Here is a 22,467-nt window from a genome sequence, read left to right as displayed (position 1 = left end):
GACCATTTTACACTATGTCCATTGTAGATTTGTGTCTCCGACAGTTCGTTTGGTTGCAGGGGACATTTTCAGTTTTTATGGCCAAAATGTGCTTTTCAGGGGCTGAAAAGCATGTTTTGGCCGAATATGATAATTTTAATTAAAACTTGATTTCTATCACTTCGAATGATGCCAAATGAATAACTTACTTGAATTGGACCATTTTACACTATGTCCATTGTAGATTTGTGTCTCCGACAGTTCGTTTGGTTGCAGGGGACATTTTCAGTTTTTATGGCCAAAATGTGCTTTTCAGGGGCTGAAAAGCATGTTTTGGCCGAATATGATAATTTTCATTAAAACTTGATTTCTATCACTTCGAATGATGCCAAATGAATAACTTACTTGAATTGGACCATTTTTCACTATGTCCATTGTAGATTTGTGTCTCCGACAGATTGTTTGGTTGCAGGGGACATTTTCAGTTTTTATGGCCAAAATGTGCTTTTCAGGGGCTGAAAAGCACGTTTTGCCCGAGTATGATAATTTTCATTAAAACTTGATTTCTATCACTTCGAATGATGCCAAATGAATAACTTACTTGAATTGGACCATTTTACACTATGTCCATTGTAGATTTGTGTCTCCGACAGTTCGTTTGGTTGCAGGGGACATTTTCAGTTTTTATGGCCAAAATGTGCTTTTCAGGGGCTGAAAAGCATGTTTTGGCCGAATATGATAACTTTAATTAAAACTTGATTTCTATCACTTCGAATGATGCCAAATGAATAACTTACTTGAATTGGACCATTTTACACTATGTCCATTGTAGATTTGTGTCTCTGACAGTTCGTTTGGTTGCAGGGGACATATTCAGTTTTTATGGCCAAAATGTGCTTTTCAGGGGCTGAAAAGCATGTTTTGGCCGAGTATGATAATTTTCATTAAAACTTGATTTCTATCACTTCGAATGATGCCAAATGAATAACTTACTTGAATTGGACCATTTTACACTATGTCCATTGTAGATTTGTGTCTCCGACAGTTCGTTTGGTTGCAGGGGACATTTTCAGTTTTTATGGCCAAAATGTGCTTTTCAGGGGCTGAAAAGCATGTTTTGGCCGAATATGATAATTTTAATTAAAACTTGATTTCTATCACTTCGAATGATGCCAAATGAATAACTTACTTGAATTGGACCATTTTACACTATGTCCATTGTAGATTTGTGTCTCTGACAGTTCGTTTGGTTGCAGGGGACATATTCAGTTTTTATGGCCAAAATGTGCTTTTCAGGGGCTGAAAAGCATGTTTTGGCCGAATATGATAATTTTCATTAAAACTTGATTTCTATCACTTCGAATGATGCCAAATGAATAACTTACTTGAATTGGACCATTTTACACTATGTCCATTGTAGATTTGTGTCTCCGACAGTTTGTTTGGTTGCAGGGGACATTTTCAGTTTTTATGGCCAAAATGTGCTTTTCAGGGGCTGAAAAGCATGTTTTGGCCGAGTATGATAATTTTCATTAAAACTTGATTTCTATCCATTTGAATGATGCCAAATGAATAACTTACTTGAATTGGACCATTTTACACTATGTCCATTGTAGATTTGTGTCTCTGACAGTTCGTTTGGTTGCAGGGGACATATTCAGTTTTTATGGCCAAAATGTGCTTTTCAGGGGCTGAAAAGCATGTTTTGGCCGAGTTTGATAATTTTCATTAAAACTTAATTTCTATCACTTCGAATGATGCCAAATGAATAACTTACTTGAATTGGACCATTTTACACTATGTCCATTGTAGATTTGTGTCTCCGACAGTTCGTTTGGTTGCAGGGGACATATTAAGTTTTTATGGCCAAAATGTGCTTTTCAGGGGCTGAAAAGCATGTTTTGGCCGAGTATGATAATTTTCATTAAAACTTGATTTCTATCACTTCGAATGATGCCAAATGAATAACTTACTTGAATTGGACCATTTTACACTATGTCCATTGTAGATTTGTGTCTCCGACAGTTCGTTTGGTTGTAGGGGACATTTTCAGTTTTTATGGCCAAAATGTGCTTTTCAGGGGCTGAAAAGCATGTTTTGGCCGAGTTTGATAATTTTCATTAAAACTTGATTTCTATCACTTCGATTGATGCCAAATGAATAACTTACTTGAATTGGACCATTTTACACTATGTCCATTGTAGATTTGTGTCTCCGACAGTTCGTTTGGTTGCAGGGGACATTTTCAGTTTTTATGGCCAAAATGTGCTTTTCAGAGGCTGAAAAGCATGTTTTGGCCGAGTATGATAATTTACATTAAAACTTAATTTCTATCACTTCGAATGATGCCAAATGAATAACTTACTTGAATTGGACCATTTTACACTATGTCCATTGTAGATTTGTGTCTCTGACAGTTTGTTTGGTTGCAGGGGACATATTAAGTTTTTATGGCCAAAATGTGCTTTTCAGGGGCTGAAAAGCATGTTTTGGCCGAGTATGATAATTTTCATTAAAACTTGATTTCTATCACTTCGAATGATGCCAAATGAATGACTTACTTGAATTGGACCATTTTACACTATGTCCATTGTAGATTTGTGTCTCCCACAGTTCGTTTGGTTGCAGGGGACATTTTCAGTTTTTATGGCCAAAATGTGCTTTTCAGGGGCTGAAAAGCATGTTTTGGCCGAATATGATAATTTTCATTAAAACTTGATTTCTATCACTTCGAATGATGCCAAATGAATAACTTACTTGAATTGGACCATTTTTCACTATGTCCATTGTAGATTTGTGTCTCCGACAGATTGTTTGGTTGCAGGGGACATTTTCAGTTTTTATGGCCAAAATGTGCTTTTCAGGGGCTGAAAAGCACGTTTTGCCCGAGTATGATAATTTTCATTAAAACTTGATTTCTATCACTTCGAATGATGCCAAATGAATAACTTACTTGAATTGGACCATTTTACACTATGTCCATTGTAGATTTGTGTCTCCGACAGTTTGTTTGGTTGCAGGGGACATTTTCAGTTTTTATGGCCAAAATGTGCTTTTCAGGGGCTGAAAAGCATGTTTTGGCCGAATATGATAACTTTAATTAAAACTTGATTTCTATCACTTCGAATGATGCCAAATGAATAACTTACTTGAATTGGACCATTTTACACTATGTCCATTGTAGATTTGTGTCTCTGACAGTTCGTTTGGTTGCAGGGGACATATTCAGTTTTTATGGCCAAAATGTGCTTTTCAGGGGCTGAAAAGCATGTTTTGGCCGAATATGATAATTTTCATTAAAACTTGATTTCTATCACTTCGAATGATGCCAAATGAATAACTTACTTGAATTGGACCATTTTACACTATGTCCATTGTAGATTTGTGTCTCCGACAGTTTGTTTGGTTGCAGGGGACATTTTCAGTTTTTATGGCCAAAATGTGCTTTTCAGGGGCTGAAAAGCATGTTTTGGCCGAGTATGATAATTTTCATTAAAACTTGATTTCTATCCATTTGAATGATGCCAAATGAATAACTTACTTGAATTGGACCATTTTACACTATGTCCATTGTAGATTTGTGTCTCTGACAGTTCGTTTGGTTGCAGGGGACATATTCAGTTTTTATGGCCAAAATGTGCTTTTCAGGGGCTGAAAAGCACGTTTTGGCCGAGTATGATAATTTTCATTAAAACTTGATTTCTATCACTTCGAATGATGCCAAATGAATAACTTACTTGAATTGGACAATTTTACACTATGTCCATTGTAGATTTGTGTCTCCGACAGTTCGTTTGGTTGCAGGGGACATTTTCAGTTTTTATGGCCAAAATGTGCTTTTCAGGGGCTGAAAAGCATGTTTTGGCCGAATATGATAACTTTAATTAAAACTTGATTTCTATCACTTCGAATGATGCAAAATGAATAACTTACTTGAATTGGACCATTTTACACTATGTCCATTAGATTTGTGTCTCCGACAGTTTGTTTGGTTGCAGGGGACATTTTCAGTTTTTATGGCCAAAATGTGCTTTTCAGGGGCTGAAAAGCATGTTTTGGCCGAGTATGATAATTTTCATTAAAACTTGATTTCTATCACTTCGAATGATGCCAAATGAATAACTTACTTGAATTGGACCATTTTACACTATGTCCATTGTAGATTTGTGTCTCTGACAGTTCGTTTGGTTGCAGGGGACATATTCAGTTTTTATGGCCAAAATGTGCTTTTCAGGGGCTGAAAAGCATGTTTTGGCCGAATATGATAATTTTCATTAAAACTTGATTTCTATCACTTCGAATGATGCCAAATGAATAACTTACTTGAATTGGACCATTTTACACTATGTCCATTGTAGATTTGTGTCTCCGACAGTTTGTTTGGTTGCAGGGGACATTTTCAGTTTTTATGGCCAAAATGTGCTTTTCAGGGGCTGAAAAGCATGTTTTGGCCGAGTATGATAATTTTCATTAAAACTTGATTTCTATCCATTTGAATGATGCCAAATGAATAACTTACTTGAATTGGACCATTTTACACTATGTCCATTGTAGATTTGTGTCTCCGACAGTTTGTTTGTTTGCAGGGGACATTTTCAGTTTTTATGGCCAAAATGTGCTTTTCAGGGGCTGAAAAGCATGTTTTGGCCGAGTATGATAATTTTCATTAAAACTTGATTTCTATCCATTTGAATGATGCCAAATGAATAACTTACTTGAATTGGACCATTTTACACTATGTCCATTGTAGATTTGTGTCTCTGACAGTTCATTTGGTTGCAGGGGACATATTCAGTTTTTATGGCCAAAATGTGCTTTTCAGGGGCTGAAAAGCATGTTTTGGCCGAGTTTGATAATTTTCATTAAAACTTAATTTCTATCACTTCGAATGATGCCAAATGAATAACTTACTTGAATTGGACCATTTTACACTATGTCCATTGTAGATTTGTGTCTCCGACAGTTCGTTTGGTTGCAGGGGACATATTAAGTTTTTATGGCCAAAATGTGCTTTTCAGGGGCTGAAAAGCATGTTTTGGCCGAGTATGATAATTTTCATTAAAACTTGATTTCTATCACTTCGAATGATGCCAAATGAATAACTTACTTGAATTGGACCATTTTACACTATGTCCATTGTAGATTTGTGTCTCCGACAGTTCGTTTGGTTGCAGGGGACATATTAAGTTTTTATGGCCAAAATGTGCTTTTCAGGGGCTGAAAAGCATGTTTTGGCCGAGTATGATAATTTTCATTAAAACTTGATTTCTATCCATTTGAATGATGCCAAATGAATAACTTACTTGAATTGGACCATTTTACACTATGTCCATTGTAGATTTGTGTCTCCGACAGTTTGTTTGGTTGCAGGGGACATTTTCAGTTTTTATGGCCAAAATGTGCTTTTCAGGGGCTGAAAAGCATGTTTTGGCCGAGTATGATAATTTTCATTAAAACTTGATTTCTATCCATTTGAATGATGCCAAATGAATAACTTACTTGAATTGGACCATTTTACACTATGTCCATTGTAGATTTGTGTCTCTGACAGTTCATTTGGTTGCAGGGGACATATTCAGTTTTTATGGCCAAAATGTGCTTTTCAGGGGCTGAAAAGCATGTTTTGGCCGAGTTTGATAATTTTCATTAAAACTTAATTTCTATCACTTCGAATGATGCCAAATGAATAACTTACTTGAATTGGACCATTTTACCCTATGTCCATTGTAGATTTGTGTCTCCGACAGTTCGTTTGGTTGCAGGGGACATATTAAGTTTTTATGGCCAAAATGTGCTTTTCAGGGGCTGAAAAGCATGTTTTGGCCGAGTATGATAATTTTCATTAAAACTTGATTTCTATCACTTCGAATGATGCCAAATGAATAACTTACTTGAATTGGACCATTTTACACTATGTCCATTGTAGATTTGTGTCTCCGACAGTTCGTTTGGTTGCAGGGGACATATTAAGTTTTTATGGCCAAAATGTGCTTTTCAGGGGCTGAAAAGCATGTTTTGGCCGAGTATGATAATTTTCATTAAAACTTGATTTCTATCACTTCGAATGATGCCAAATGAATAACTTACTTGAATTGGACCATTTTACACTATGTCCATTGTAGATTTGTGTCTCCGACAGTTCGTTTGGTTGCAGGGGACATTTTCAGTTTTTATGGCCAAAATGTGCTTTTCAGGGGCTGAAAAGCATGTTTTGGCCGAATATGATAACTTTAATTAAAACTTGATTTCTATCACTTCGAATGATGCAAAATGAATAACTTACTTGAATTGGACCATTTTACACTATGTCCATTAGATTTGTGTCTCCGACAGTTTGTTTGGTTGCAGGGGACATTTTCAGTTTTTATGGCCAAAATGTGCTTTTCAGGGGCTGAAAAGCATGTTTTGGCCGAGTATGATAATTTTCATTAAAACTTGATTTCTATCACTTCGAATGATGCCAAATGAATAACTTACTTGAATTGGACCATTTTACACTATGTCCATTGTAGATTTGTGTCTCTGACAGTTCGTTTGGTTGCAGGGGACATATTCAGTTTTTATGGCCAAAATGTGCTTTTCAGGGGCTGAAAAGCATGTTTTGGCCGAATATGATAATTTTCATTAAAACTTGATTTCTATCACTTCGAATGATGCCAAATGAATAACTTACTTGAATTGGACCATTTTACACTATGTCCATTGTAGATTTGTGTCTCCGACAGTTTGTTTGGTTGCAGGGGACATTTTCAGTTTTTATGGCCAAAATGTGCTTTTCAGGGGCTGAAAAGCATGTTTTGGCCGAGTATGATAATTTTCATTAAAACTTGATTTCTATCCATTTGAATGATGCCAAATGAATAACTTACTTGAATTGGACCATTTTACACTATGTCCATTGTAGATTTGTGTCTCCGACAGTTTGTTTGTTTGCAGGGGACATTTTCAGTTTTTATGGCCAAAATGTGCTTTTCAGGGGCTGAAAAGCATGTTTTGGCCGAGTATGATAATTTTCATTAAAACTTGATTTCTATCCATTTGAATGATGCCAAATGAATAACTTACTTGAATTGGACCATTTTACACTATGTCCATTGTAGATTTGTGTCTCTGACAGTTCATTTGGTTGCAGGGGACATATTCAGTTTTTATGGCCAAAATGTGCTTTTCAGGGGCTGAAAAGCATGTTTTGGCCGAGTTTGATAATTTTCATTAAAACTTAATTTCTATCACTTCGAATGATGCCAAATGAATAACTTACTTGAATTGGACCATTTTACACTATGTCCATTGTAGATTTGTGTCTCCGACAGTTCGTTTGGTTGCAGGGGACATATTAAGTTTTTATGGCCAAAATGTGCTTTTCAGGGGCTGAAAAGCATGTTTTGGCCGAGTATGATAATTTTCATTAAAACTTGATTTCTATCACTTCGAATGATGCCAAATGAATAACTTACTTGAATTGGACCATTTTACACTATGTCCATTGTAGATTTGTGTCTCCGACAGTTCGTTTGGTTGCAGGGGACATATTAAGTTTTTATGGCCAAAATGTGCTTTTCAGGGGCTGAAAAGCATGTTTTGGCCGAGTATGATAATTTTCATTAAAACTTGATTTCTATCCATTTGAATGATGCCAAATGAATAACTTACTTGAATTGGACCATTTTACACTATGTCCATTGTAGATTTGTGTCTCCGACAGTTTGTTTGGTTGCAGGGGACATTTTCAGTTTTTATGGCCAAAATGTGCTTTTCAGGGGCTGAAAAGCATGTTTTGGCCGAGTATGATAATTTTCATTAAAACTTGATTTCTATCCATTTGAATGATGCCAAATGAATAACTTACTTGAATTGGACCATTTTACACTATGTCCATTGTAGATTTGTGTCTCTGACAGTTCATTTGGTTGCAGGGGACATATTCAGTTTTTATGGCCAAAATGTGCTTTTCAGGGGCTGAAAAGCATGTTTTGGCCGAGTTTGATAATTTTCATTAAAACTTAATTTCTATCACTTCGAATGATGCCAAATGAATAACTTACTTGAATTGGACCATTTTACCCTATGTCCATTGTAGATTTGTGTCTCCGACAGTTCGTTTGGTTGCAGGGGACATATTAAGTTTTTATGGCCAAAATGTGCTTTTCAGGGGCTGAAAAGCATGTTTTGGCCGAGTATGATAATTTTCATTAAAACTTGATTTCTATCACTTCGAATGATGCCAAATGAATAACTTACTTGAATTGGACCATTTTACACTATGTCCATTGTAGATTTGTGTCTCCGACAGTTCGTTTGGTTGCAGGGGACATATTAAGTTTTTATGGCCAAAATGTGCTTTTCAGGGGCTGAAAAGCATGTTTTGGCCGAGTATGATAATTTTCATTAAAACTTGATTTCTATCACTTCGAATGATGCCAAATGAATAACTTACTTGAATTGGACCATTTTACACTATGTCCATTGTAGATTTGTGTCTCCGACAGTTCGTTTGGTTGCAGGGGACATTTTCAGTTTTTATGGCCAAAATGTGCTTTTCAGGGGCTGAAAAGCATGTTTTGGCCGAATATGATAATTTTAATTAAAACTTGATTTCTATCACTTCGAATGATGCCAAATGAATAACTTACTTGAATTGGACCATTTTACACTATGTCCATTGTAGATTTGTGTCTCTGACAGTTTGTTTGGTTGCAGGGGACATATTAAGTTTTTATGGCCAAAATGTGCTTTTCAGGGGCTGAAAAGCATGTTTTGGCCGAGTATGATAATTTTCATTAAAACTTGATTTCTATCACTTCGAATGATGCCAAATGAATAACTTACTTGAATTGGACCATTTTACACTATGTCCATTGTAGATTTGTGTCTCCGACAGTTCGTTTGGTTGCAGGGGACATTTTCAGTTTTTATGGCCAAAATGTGCTTTTCAGGGGCTGAAAAGCATGTTTTGGCCGAATATGATAATTTTCATTAAAACTTGATTTCTATCACTTCGAATGATGCCAAATGAATAACTTACTTGAATTGGACCATTTTTCACTATGTCCATTGTAGATTTGTGTCTCCGACAGATTGTTTGGTTGCAGGGGACATTTTCAGTTTTTATGGCCAAAATGTGCTTTTCAGGGGCTGAAAAGCATGTTTTGGCCGAGTTTGATAATTTTCATTAAAACTTAATTTCTATCACTTCGAATGATGCCAAATGAATAACTTACTTGAATTGGACCATTTTACACTATGTCCATTGTAGATTTGTGTCTCCGACAGTTCGTTTGGTTGCAGGGGACATATTAAGTTTTTATGGCCAAAATGTGCTTTTCAGGGGCTGAAAAGCATGTTTTGGCCGAGTATGATAATTTTCATTAAAACTTGATTTCTATCACTTCGAATGATGCCAAATGAATAACTTACTTGAATTGGACCATTTTACACTATGTCCATTGTAGATTTGTGTCTCCGACAGTTCGTTTGGTTGCAGGGGACATATTAAGTTTTTATGGCCAAAATGTGCTTTTCAGGGGCTGAAAAGCATGTTTTGGCCGAGTATGATAATTTTCATTAAAACTTGATTTCTATCCATTTGAATGATGCCAAATGAATAACTTACTTGAATTGGACCATTTTACACTATGTCCATTGTAGATTTGTGTCTCCGACAGTTTGTTTGGTTGCAGGGGACATTTTCAGTTTTTATGGCCAAAATGTGCTTTTCAGGGGCTGAAAAGCATGTTTTGGCCGAGTATGATAATTTTCATTAAAACTTGATTTCTATCCATTTGAATGATGCCAAATGAATAACTTACTTGAATTGGACCATTTTACACTATGTCCATTGTAGATTTGTGTCTCTGACAGTTCATTTGGTTGCAGGGGACATATTCAGTTTTTATGGCCAAAATGTGCTTTTCAGGGGCTGAAAAGCATGTTTTGGCCGAGTTTGATAATTTTCATTAAAACTTAATTTCTATCACTTCGAATGATGCCAAATGAATAACTTACTTGAATTGGACCATTTTACCCTATGTCCATTGTAGATTTGTGTCTCCGACAGTTCGTTTGGTTGCAGGGGACATATTAAGTTTTTATGGCCAAAATGTGCTTTTCAGGGGCTGAAAAGCATGTTTTGGCCGAGTATGATAATTTTCATTAAAACTTGATTTCTATCACTTCGAATGATGCCAAATGAATAACTTACTTGAATTGGACCATTTTACACTATGTCCATTGTAGATTTGTGTCTCCGACAGTTCGTTTGGTTGCAGGGGACATATTAAGTTTTTATGGCCAAAATGTGCTTTTCAGGGGCTGAAAAGCATGTTTTGGCCGAGTATGATAATTTTCATTAAAACTTGATTTCTATCACTTCGAATGATGCCAAATGAATAACTTACTTGAATTGGACCATTTTACACTATGTCCATTGTAGATTTGTGTCTCCGACAGTTCGTTTGGTTGCAGGGGACATTTTCAGTTTTTATGGCCAAAATGTGCTTTTCAGGGGCTGAAAAGCATGTTTTGGCCGAATATGATAACTTTAATTAAAACTTGATTTCTATCACTTCGAATGATGCAAAATGAATAACTTACTTGAATTGGACCATTTTACACTATGTCCATTAGATTTGTGTCTCCGACAGTTTGTTTGGTTGCAGGGGACATTTTCAGTTTTTATGGCCAAAATGTGCTTTTCAGGGGCTGAAAAGCATGTTTTGGCCGAGTATGATAATTTTCATTAAAACTTGATTTCTATCACTTCGAATGATGCCAAATGAATAACTTACTTGAATTGGACCATTTTACACTATGTCCATTGTAGATTTGTGTCTCTGACAGTTCGTTTGGTTGCAGGGGACATATTCAGTTTTTATGGCCAAAATGTGCTTTTCAGGGGCTGAAAAGCATGTTTTGGCCGAATATGATAATTTTCATTAAAACTTGATTTCTATCACTTCGAATGATGCCAAATGAATAACTTACTTGAATTGGACCATTTTACACTATGTCCATTGTAGATTTGTGTCTCCGACAGTTTGTTTGGTTGCAGGGGACATTTTCAGTTTTTATGGCCAAAATGTGCTTTTCAGGGGCTGAAAAGCATGTTTTGGCCGAGTATGATAATTTTCATTAAAACTTGATTTCTATCCATTTGAATGATGCCAAATGAATAACTTACTTGAATTGGACCATTTTACACTATGTCCATTGTAGATTTGTGTCTCCGACAGTTTGTTTGTTTGCAGGGGACATTTTCAGTTTTTATGGCCAAAATGTGCTTTTCAGGGGCTGAAAAGCATGTTTTGGCCGAGTATGATAATTTTCATTAAAACTTGATTTCTATCCATTTGAATGATGCCAAATGAATAACTTACTTGAATTGGACCATTTTACACTATGTCCATTGTAGATTTGTGTCTCTGACAGTTCATTTGGTTGCAGGGGACATATTCAGTTTTTATGGCCAAAATGTGCTTTTCAGGGGCTGAAAAGCATGTTTTGGCCGAGTTTGATAATTTTCATTAAAACTTAATTTCTATCACTTCGAATGATGCCAAATGAATAACTTACTTGAATTGGACCATTTTACACTATGTCCATTGTAGATTTGTGTCTCCGACAGTTCGTTTGGTTGCAGGGGACATATTAAGTTTTTATGGCCAAAATGTGCTTTTCAGGGGCTGAAAAGCATGTTTTGGCCGAGTATGATAATTTTCATTAAAACTTGATTTCTATCACTTCGAATGATGCCAAATGAATAACTTACTTGAATTGGACCATTTTACACTATGTCCATTGTAGATTTGTGTCTCCGACAGTTCGTTTGGTTGCAGGGGACATATTAAGTTTTTATGGCCAAAATGTGCTTTTCAGGGGCTGAAAAGCATGTTTTGGCCGAGTATGATAATTTTCATTAAAACTTGATTTCTATCCATTTGAATGATGCCAAATGAATAACTTACTTGAATTGGACCATTTTACACTATGTCCATTGTAGATTTGTGTCTCCGACAGTTTGTTTGGTTGCAGGGGACATTTTCAGTTTTTATGGCCAAAATGTGCTTTTCAGGGGCTGAAAAGCACGTTTTGGCCGAGTATGATAATTTTCATTAAAACTTGATTTCTATCACTTCGAATGATGCCAAATGAATAACTTACTTGAATTGGACCATTTTACACTATGTCCATTGTAGATTTGTGTCTCCGACAGTTCGTTTGGTTGCAGGGGACATTTTCAGTTTTTATGGCCAAAATGTGCTTTTCAGGGGCTGAAAAGCATGTTTTGGCCGAATATGATAACTTTAATTAAAACTTGATTTCTATCACTTCGAATGATGCAAAATGAATAACTTACTTGAATTGGACCATTTTACACTATGTCCATTAGATTTGTGTCTCTGACAGTTTGTTTGGTTGCAGGGGACATTTTCAGTTTTTATGGCCAAAATGTGCTTTTCAGGGGCTGAAAAGCATGTTTTGGCCGAGTATGATAATTTTCATTAAAACTTGATTTCTATCACTTCGAATGATGCCAAATGAATAACTTACTTGAATTGGACCATTTTACACTATGTCCATTGTAGATTTGTGTCTCCGACAGTTCGTTTGGTTGCAGGGGACATTTTCAGTTTTTATGGCCAAAATGTGCTTTTCAGGGGCTGAAAAGCATGTTTTGGCCGAATATGATAATTTACATTAAAACTTAATTTCTATCACTTCGAATGATGCCAAATGAATAACTTACTTGAATTGGACCATTTTACACTATGTCCATTGTAGATTTGTGTCTCTGACAGTTCGTTTGGTTGCAGGGGACATATTAAGTTTTTATGGCCAAAATGTGCTTTTCAGGGGCTGAAAAGCATGTTTTGGCCGAGTATGATAATTTTCATTAAAACTTGATTTCTATCACTTCGAATGATGCCAAATGAATAACTTACTTGAATTGGACCATTTTACACTATGTCCATTGTAGATTTGTGTCTCCGACAGTTTGTTTGGTTGCAGGGGACATTTTCAGTTTTTATGGCCAAAATGTGCTTTTCAGGGGCTGAAAAGCATGTTTTGGCCGAGTATGATAATTTTCATTAAAACTTGATTTCTATCCATTTGAATGATGCCAAATGAATAACTTACTTGAATTGGACCATTTTACACTATGTCCATTGTAGATTTGTGTCTCTGACAGTTCGTTTGGTTGCAGGGGACATATTCAGTTTTTATGGCCAAAATGTGCTTTTCAGGGGCTGAAAAGCATGTTTTGGCCGAGTTTGATAATTTTCATTAAAACTTAATTTCTATCACTTCGAATGATGCCAAATGAATAACTTACTTGAATTGGACCATTTTACACTATGTCCATTGTAGATTTGTGTCTCCGACAGTTCGTTTGGTTGCAGGGGACATATTAAGTTTTTATGGCCAAAATGTGCTTTTCAGAGGCTGAAAAGCATGTTTTGGCTGAGTATGATAATTTACATTAAAACTTAATTTCTATCACTTCGAATGATGCCAAATGAATAACTTACTTGAATTGGACCATTTTACACTATGTCCATTGTAGATTTGTGTCTCTGACAGTTCGTTTGGTTGCAGGGGACATATTAAGTTTTTATGGCCAAAATGTGCTTTTCAGGGGCTGAAAAGCATGTTTTGGCCGAGTATGATAATTTTCATTAAAACTTGATTTCTATCACTTCGAATGATGCCAAATGAATAACTTACTTGAATTGGACCATTTTACACTATGTCCATTGTAGATTTGTGTCTCCGACAGTTTGTTTGGTTGCAGGGGACATTTTCAGTTTTTATGGCCAAAATGTGCTTTTCAGGGGCTGAAAAGCATGTTTTGGCCGAGTATGATAATTTTCATTAAAACTTGATTTCTATCCATTTGAATGATGCCAAATGAATAACTTACTTGAATTGGACCATTTTACACTATGTCCATTGTAGATTTGTGTCTCTGACAGTTCGTTTGGTTGCAGGGGACATATTCAGTTTTTATGGCCAAAATGTGCTTTTCAGGGGCTGAAAAGCATGTTTTGGCCGAGTTTGATAATTTTCATTAAAACTTAATTTCTATCACTTCGAATGATGCCAAATGAATAACTTACTTGAATTGGACCATTTTACACTATGTCCATTGTAGATTTGTGTCTCCGACAGTTCGTTTGGTTGCAGGGGACATATTCAGTTTTTATGGCCAAAATGTGCTTTTCAGGGGCTGAAAAGCATGTTTTGGCCGAGTTTGATAATTTTCATTAAAACTTAATTTCTATCACTTCGAATGATGCCAAATGAATAACTTACTTGAATTGGACCATTTTACACTATGTCCATTGTAGATTTGTGTCTCCGACAGTTCGTTTGGTTGCAGGGGACATATTAAGTTTTTATGGCCAAAATGTGCTTTTCAGGGGCTGAAAAGCATGTTTTGGCCGAGTATGATAATTTTCATTAAAACTTGATTTCTATCACTTCGAATGATGCCAAATGAATAACTTACTTGAATTGGACCATTTTACACTATGTCCATTGTAGATTTGTGTCTCCGACAGTTCGTTTGGTTGCAGGGGACATTTTCAGTTTTTATGGCCAAAATGTGCTTTTCAGGGGCTGAAAAGCATGTTTTGGCCGAATATGATAATTTTCATTAAAACTTGATTTCTATCACTTCGAATGATGCCAAATGAATAACTTACTTGAATTGGACCATTTTACACTATGTCCATTGTAGATTTGTGTCTCCGACAGTTCGTTTGGTTGCAGGGGACATTTTCAGTTTTTATGGCCAAAATGTGCTTTTCAGGGGCTGAAAAGCATGTTTTGGCCGAGTATGATAATTTTCATTAAAACTTGATTTCTATCCATTTGAATGATGCCAAATGAATAACTTACTTGAATTGGACCATTTTACACTATGTCCATTGTAGATTTGTGTCTCTGACAGTTCGTTTGGTTGCAGGGGACATATTCAGTTTTTATGGCCAAAATGTGCTTTTCAGGGGCTGAAAAGCATGTTTTGGCCGAGTTTGATAATTTTCATTAAAACTTAATTTCTATCACTTCGAATGATGCCAAATGAATAACTTACTTGAATTGGACCATTTTACACTATGTCCATTGTAGATTTGTGTCTCCGACAGTTCGTTTGGTTGCAGGGGACATATTAAGTTTTTATGGCCAAAATGTGCTTTTCAGAGGCTGAAAAGCATGTTTTGGCTGAGTATGATAATTTACATTAAAACTTAATTTCTATCACTTCGAATGATGCCAAATGAATAACTTACTTGAATTGGACCATTTTACACTATGTCCATTGTAGATTTGTGTCTCTGACAGTTCGTTTGGTTGCAGGGGACATATTAAGTTTTTATGGCCAAAATGTGCTTTTCAGGGGCTGAAAAGCATGTTTTGGCCGAGTATGATAATTTTCATTAAAACTTGATTTCTATCACTTCGAATGATGCCAAATGAATAACTTACTTGAATTGGACCATTTTACACTATGTCCATTGTAGATTTGTGTCTCCGACAGTTCGTTTGGTTGCAGGGGACATTTTCAGTTTTTATGGCCAAAATGTGCTTTTCAGGGGCTGAAAAGCATGTTTTGGCCGAATATGATAATTTTCATTAAAACTTGATTTCTATCACTTCGAATGATGCCAAATGAATAACTTACTTGAATTGGACCATTTTACACTATGTCCATTGTAGATTTGTGTCTCCGACAGTTTGTTTGGTTGCAGGGGACATTTTCAGTTTTTATGGCCAAAATGTGCTTTTCAGGGGCTGAAAAGCATGTTTTGGCCGAGTATGATAATTTTCATTAAAACTTGATTTCTATCCATTTGAATGATGCCAAATGAATAACTTACTTGAATTGGACCATTTTACACTATGTCCATTGTAGATTTGTGTCTCTGACAGTTCGTTGAGTTGCAGGGGACATATTCAGTTTTTATGGCCAAAATGTGCTTTTCAGGGGCTGAAAAGCATGTTTTGGCCGAATATGATAATTTTCATTAAAACTTGATTTCTATCACTTCGAATGATGCCAAATGAATAACTTACTTGAATTGGACCATTTTACACTATGTCCATTGTAGATTTGTGTCTCCGACAGTTCGTTTGGTTGCAGGGGACATTTTCAGTTTTTATGGCCAAAATGTGCTTTTCAGGGGCTGAAAAGCATGTTTTGGCCGAATATGATAATTTTCATTAAAACTTGATTTCTATCACTTCGAATGATGCCAAATGAATAACTTACTTGAATTGGACCATTTTACACTATGTCCATTGTAGATTTGTGTCTCCGACAGTTTGTTTGGTTGCAGGGGACATTTTCAGTTTTTATGGCCAAAATGTGCTTTTCAGGGGCTGAAAAGCATGTTTTGGCCGAGTATGATAATTTTCATTAAAACTTGATTTCTATCCATTTGAATGATGCCAAATGAATAACTTACTTGAATTGGACCATTTTACACTATGTCCATTGTAGATTTGTGTCTCTGACAGTTCGTTTGGTTGCAGGGGACATATTCAGTTTTTATGGCCAAAATGTGCTTTTCAGGGGCTGAAAAGCATGTTTTGGCCGAGTTTGATAATTTTCATTAAAACTTAATTTCTATCACTTCGAATGATGCCAAATGAATAATTTACTTGAATTGGACCATTTTACACTATGTCCATTGTAGATTTGTATCTCTGACAGTTCGTTTGGTTGCAGGGGACATATTCAGTTTTTATGGCCAAAATGTGCTTTTCAGGGGCTGAAAAGCATGTTTTGGCCGAGTATGATAATTTTCATTAAAACTTGATTTCTATCACTTCGAATGATGCCAAATGAATAACTTACTGAATTGGACCATTTTACACTATGTCCATTGTAGATTTGTGTCTCTGACAGTTCGTTTGGTTGCAGGGGACATATTCAGTTTTTATGGCCAAAATGTGCTTTTCAGGGGCTGAAAAGCATGTTTTGGCCGAATATGATAATTTTCATTAAAACTTGATTTCTATCACTTCTAATGATGCCAAATGAATAACTTACTTGAATTGGACCATTTTACACTATGTCCATTGTAGATTTGTGTCTCCGACAGTTTGTTTGGTTGCAGGGGACATTTTCAGTTTTTATGGCCAAAATGTGCTTTTCAGGGGCTGAAAAGCATGTTTTGGCCGAGTATGATAATTTTCATTAAAACTTGATTTCTATCCATTTGAATGATGCCAAATGAATAACTTACTTGAATTGGACCATTTTACACTATGTCCATTGTAGATTTGTGTCTCTGACAGTTCGTTTGGTTGCAGGGGACATATTCAGTTTTTATGGCCAAAATGTGCTTTTCAGGGGCTGAAAAGCATGTTTTGGCCGAGTTTGATAATTTTCATTAAAACTTAATTTCTATCACTTCGAATGATGCCAAATGAATAACTTACTTGAATTGGACCATTTTACACTATGTCCATTGTAGATTTGTGTCTCCGACAGTTCGGTTGGTTGCAGGGGACATATTAAGTTTTTATGGCCAAAATGTGCTTTTCAGGGGCTGAAAAGCATGTTTTGGCCGAGTATGATAATTTTCATTAAAACTTGATTTCTATCACTTCGAATGATGCCAAATGAATAACTTACTTGAATTGGACCATTTTACACTATGTCCATTGTAGATTTGTGTCTCCGACAGTTCGTTTGGTTGCAGGGGACATTTTCAGTTTTTATGGCCAAAATGTGCTTTTCAGGGGCTGAAAAGCATGTTTTGGCCGAGTTTGATAATTTTCATTAAAACTTGATTTCTATCACTTCGATTGATGCCAAATGAATAACTTACTTGAATTGGACCATTTTACACTATGTCCATTGTAGATTTGTGTCTCCGACAGTTTGTTTGGTTGCAGGGGACATTTTCAGTTTTTATGGCCAAAATGTGCTTTTCAGGGGCTGAAAAGCATGTTTTGGCCGAGTATGATAATTTTCATTAAAACTTGATTTCTATCCATTTGAATGATGCCAAATGAATAACTTACTGGAATTGGACCATTTTACACTATGTCCATTGTAGATTTGTGTCTCTGACAGTTCGTTGAGTTGCAGGGGACATATTCAGTTTTTATGGCCAAAATGTGCTTTTCAGGGGCTGAAAAGCATGTTTTGGCCGAATATGATAATTTTCATTAAAACTTGATTTCTATCACTTCGAATGATGCCAAATGAATAACTTACTTGAATTGGACCATTTTACACTATGTCCATTGTAGATTTGTGTCTCCGACAGTTCGTTTGGTTGCAGGGGACATTTTCAGTTTTTATGGCCAAAATGTGCTTTTCAGGGGCTGAAAAGCATGTTTTGGCCGAATATGATAATTTTCATTAAAACTTGATTTCTATCACTTCGAATGATGCCAAATGAATAACTTACTTGAATTGGACCATTTTACACTATGTCCATTGTAGATTTGTGTCTCCGACAGTTTGTTTGGTTGCAGGGGACATTTTCAGTTTTTATGGCCAAAATGTGCTTTTCAGGGGCTGAAAAGCATGTTTTGGCCGAGTATGATAATTTTCATTAAAACTTGATTTCTATCCATTTGAATGATGCCAAATGAATAACTTACTTGAATTGGACCATTTTACACTATGTCCATTGTAGATTTGTGTCTCTGACAGTTCGTTTGGTTGCAGGGGACATATTCAGTTTTTATGGCCAAAATGTGCTTTTCAGGGGCTGAAAAGCATGTTTTGGCCGAGTTTGATAATTTTCATTAAAACTTAATTTCTATCACTTCGAATGATGCCAAATGAATAATTTACTTGAATTGGACCATTTTACACTATGTCCATTGTAGATTTGTATCTCTGACAGTTCGTTTGGTTGCAGGGGACATATTCAGTTTTTATGGCCAAAATGTGCTTTTCAGGGGCTGAAAAGCATGTTTTGGCCGAGTATGATAATTTTCATTAAAACTTGATTTCTATCACTTCGAATGATGCCAAATGAATAACTTACTGAATTGGACCATTTTACACTATGTCCATTGTAGATTTGTGTCTCTGACAGTTCGTTTGGTTGCAGGGGACATATTCAGTTTTTATGGCCAAAATGTGCTTTTCAGGGGCTGAAAAGCATGTTTTGGCCGAATATGATAATTTTCATTAAAACTTGATTTCTATCACTTCTAATGATGCCAAATGAATAACTTACTTGAATTGGACCATTTTACACTATGTCCATTGTAGATTTGTGTCTCCGACAGTTTGTTTGGTTGCAGGGGACATTTTCAGTTTTTATGGCCAAAATGTGCTTTTCAGGGGCTGAAAAGCATGTTTTGGCCGAGTATGATAATTTTCATTAAAACTTGATTTCTATCCATTTGAATGATGCCAAATGAATAACTTACTTGAATTGGACCATTTTACACTATGTCCATTGTAGATTTGTGTCTCTGACAGTTCGTTTGGTTGCAGGGGACATATTCAGTTTTTATGGCCAAAATGTGCTTTTCAGGGGCTGAAAAGCATGTTTTGGCCGAGTTTGATAATTTTCATTAAAACTTAATTTCTATCACTTCGAATGATGCCAAATGAATAACTTACTTGAATTGGACCATTTTACACTATGTCCATTGTAGATTTGTGTCTCCGACAGTTCGGTTGGTTGCAGGGGACATATTAAGTTTTTATGGCCAAAATGTGCTTTTCAGGGGCTGAAAAGCATGTTTTGGCCGAGTATGATAATTTTCATTAAAACTTGATTTCTATCACTTCGAATGATGCCAAATGAATAACTTACTTGAATTGGACCATTTTACACTATGTCCATTGTAGATTTGTGTCTCCGACAGTTCGTTTGGTTGCAGGGGACATTTTCAGTTTTTATGGCCAAAATGTGCTTTTCAGGGGCTGAAAAGCATGTTTTGGCCGAGTTTGATAATTTTCATTAAAACTTGATTTCTATCACTTCGATTGATGCCAAATGAATAACTTACTTGAATTGGACCATTTTACACTATGTCCATTGTAGATTTGTGTCTCCGACAGTTTGTTTGGTTGCAGGGGACATTTTCAGTTTTTATGGCCAAAATGTGCTTTTCAGGGGCTGAAAAGCATGTTTTGGCCGAGTATGATAATTTTCATTAAAACTTGATTTCTATCCATTTGAATGATGCCAAATGAATAACTTACTGGAATTGGACCATTTTACACTATGTCCATTGTAGATTTGTGTCTCTGACAGTTCGTTGAGTTGCAGGGGACATATTCAATTTTTATGGCCAAAATGTGCTTTTCAGGGGCTGAAAAGCATGTTTTGGCCGAATATGATAATTTTCATTAAAACTTGATTTCTATCACTTCGAATGATGCCAAATGAATAACTTACTTGAATTGGACCATTTTACACTATGTCCATTGTAGATTTGTGTCTCCGACAGTTTGTTTGGTTGCAGGGGACATTTTCAGTTTTTATGGCCAAAATGTGCTTTTCAGGGGCTGAAAAGCATGTTTTGGCCGAGTATGATAATTTTCATTAAAACTTGATTTCTATCACTTCGAATGATGCCAAATGAATAACTTACTTGAATTGGACCATTTTACACTATGTCCATTGTAGATTTGTGTCTCCGACAGTTTGTTTGGTTGCAGGGGACATTTTCAGTTTTTATGGCCAAAATGTGCTTTTCAGGGGCTGAAAAGCATGTTTTGGCCGAGTATGATAATTTTCATTAAAACTTGATTTCTATCCATTTGAATGATGCCAAATGAATAACTTACTTGAATTGGACCATTTTACACTATGTCCATTGTAGATTTGTGTCTCTGACAGTTCGTTTGGTTGCAGGGGACATATTCAGTTTTTATGACCAAAATGTGCTTTTCAGGGGCTGAAAATCATGTTTTGGCCGAGTTTGATAATTTTCATTAAAACTTAATTTCTATCACTTCGAATGATGCCAAATGAATAATTTACTTGAATTGGACCATTTTACACTATGTCCATTGTAGATTTGTATCACTGACAGTTCGTTTGGTTGCAGGGGACATATTCAGTTTTTATGGCCAAAATGTGCTTTTCAGGGGCTGAAAAGCATGTTTTGGCCGAGTATGATAATTTTCATTAAAACTTGATTTCTATCACTTCGAATGATGCCAAATGAATAACTTACTTGAATTGGACCCTTTTACACTATGTCCATTGTAGATTTGTGTCTCTGACAGTTCGTTTGGTTGCAGGGGACATATTCAGTTTTTATGGCCAAAATGTGCTTTTCAGGGGCTGAAAAGCATGTTTTGGCCGAATATGATAATTTTTTATTAAAACTTGATTTCTATCACTTCGAATGATGCCAAATGAATAACTTACTTGAATTGGACCATTTTACACTATGTCCATTGTAGATTTGTGTCTCCGACAGTTTGTTTGGTTGCAGGGGACATTTTCAGTTTTTATGGCCAAAATGTGCTTTTCAGGGGCTGAAAAGCATGTTTTGGCCGAGTATGATAATTTTCATTAAAACTTGATTTCTATCCATTTGAATGATGCCAAATGAATAACTTACTTGAATTGGACCATTTTACACTATGTCCATTGTAGATTTGTGTCTCTGACAGTTCGTTTGGTTGCAGGGGACATATTCAGTTTTTATGGCCAAAATGTGCTTTTCAGGGGCTGAAAAGCATGTTTTGGCCGAATATGATAATTTTCATTAAAACTTGATTTCTATCACTTCGAATGATGCCAAATGAATAACTTACTTGAATTGGACCATTTTACACTATGTCCATTGTAGATTTGTGTCTCCGACAGTTCGTTTGGTTGCAGGGGACATTTTCAGTTTTTATGGCCAAAATGTGCTTTTCAGGGGCTGAAAAGCATGTTTTGGCCGAATATGATAATTTTAATTAAAACTTGATTTCTATCACTTCGAATGATGCCAAATGAATAACTTACTTGAATTGGACCATTTTACACTATGTCCATTGTAGATTTGTGTCTCCGACAGTTTGTTTGGTTGCAGGGGACATTATCAGTTTTTATGGCCAAAATGTGCTTTTCAGGGGCTGAAAAGCATGTTTTGGCCGAGTATGATAATTTTCATTAAAACTTGATTTCTATCACTTCGAATGATGCCAAATGAATAACTTACTTGAATTGGACCATTTTACACTATGTCCATTGTAGATTTGTGTCTCCGACAGTTTGTTTGGTTGCAGGGGACATTATCAGTTTTTATGGCCAAAATGTGCTTTTCAGGGGCTGAAAAGCATGTTTTGGCCGAGTATGATAATTTTCATTAAAACTTGATTTCTATCACTTCGAATGATGCCAAATGAATAACTTACTTGAATTGGACCATTTTACACTATGTCCATTGTAGATTTGTGTCTCCGACAGTTTGTTTGGTTGCAGGGGACATTTTCAGTTTTTATGGCCAAAATGTGCTTTTCAGGGGCTGAAAAGCATGTTTTGCCGAGTATGATAA

Source organism: Stigmatopora argus, chromosome 3 (assembly GCF_051989625.1).
Source record: "Stigmatopora argus isolate UIUO_Sarg chromosome 3, RoL_Sarg_1.0, whole genome shotgun sequence".
NCBI lineage: Eukaryota > Metazoa > Chordata > Actinopteri > Syngnathiformes > Syngnathidae > Stigmatopora > Stigmatopora argus.
This window is presented reverse-complemented; position numbering follows the sequence as displayed.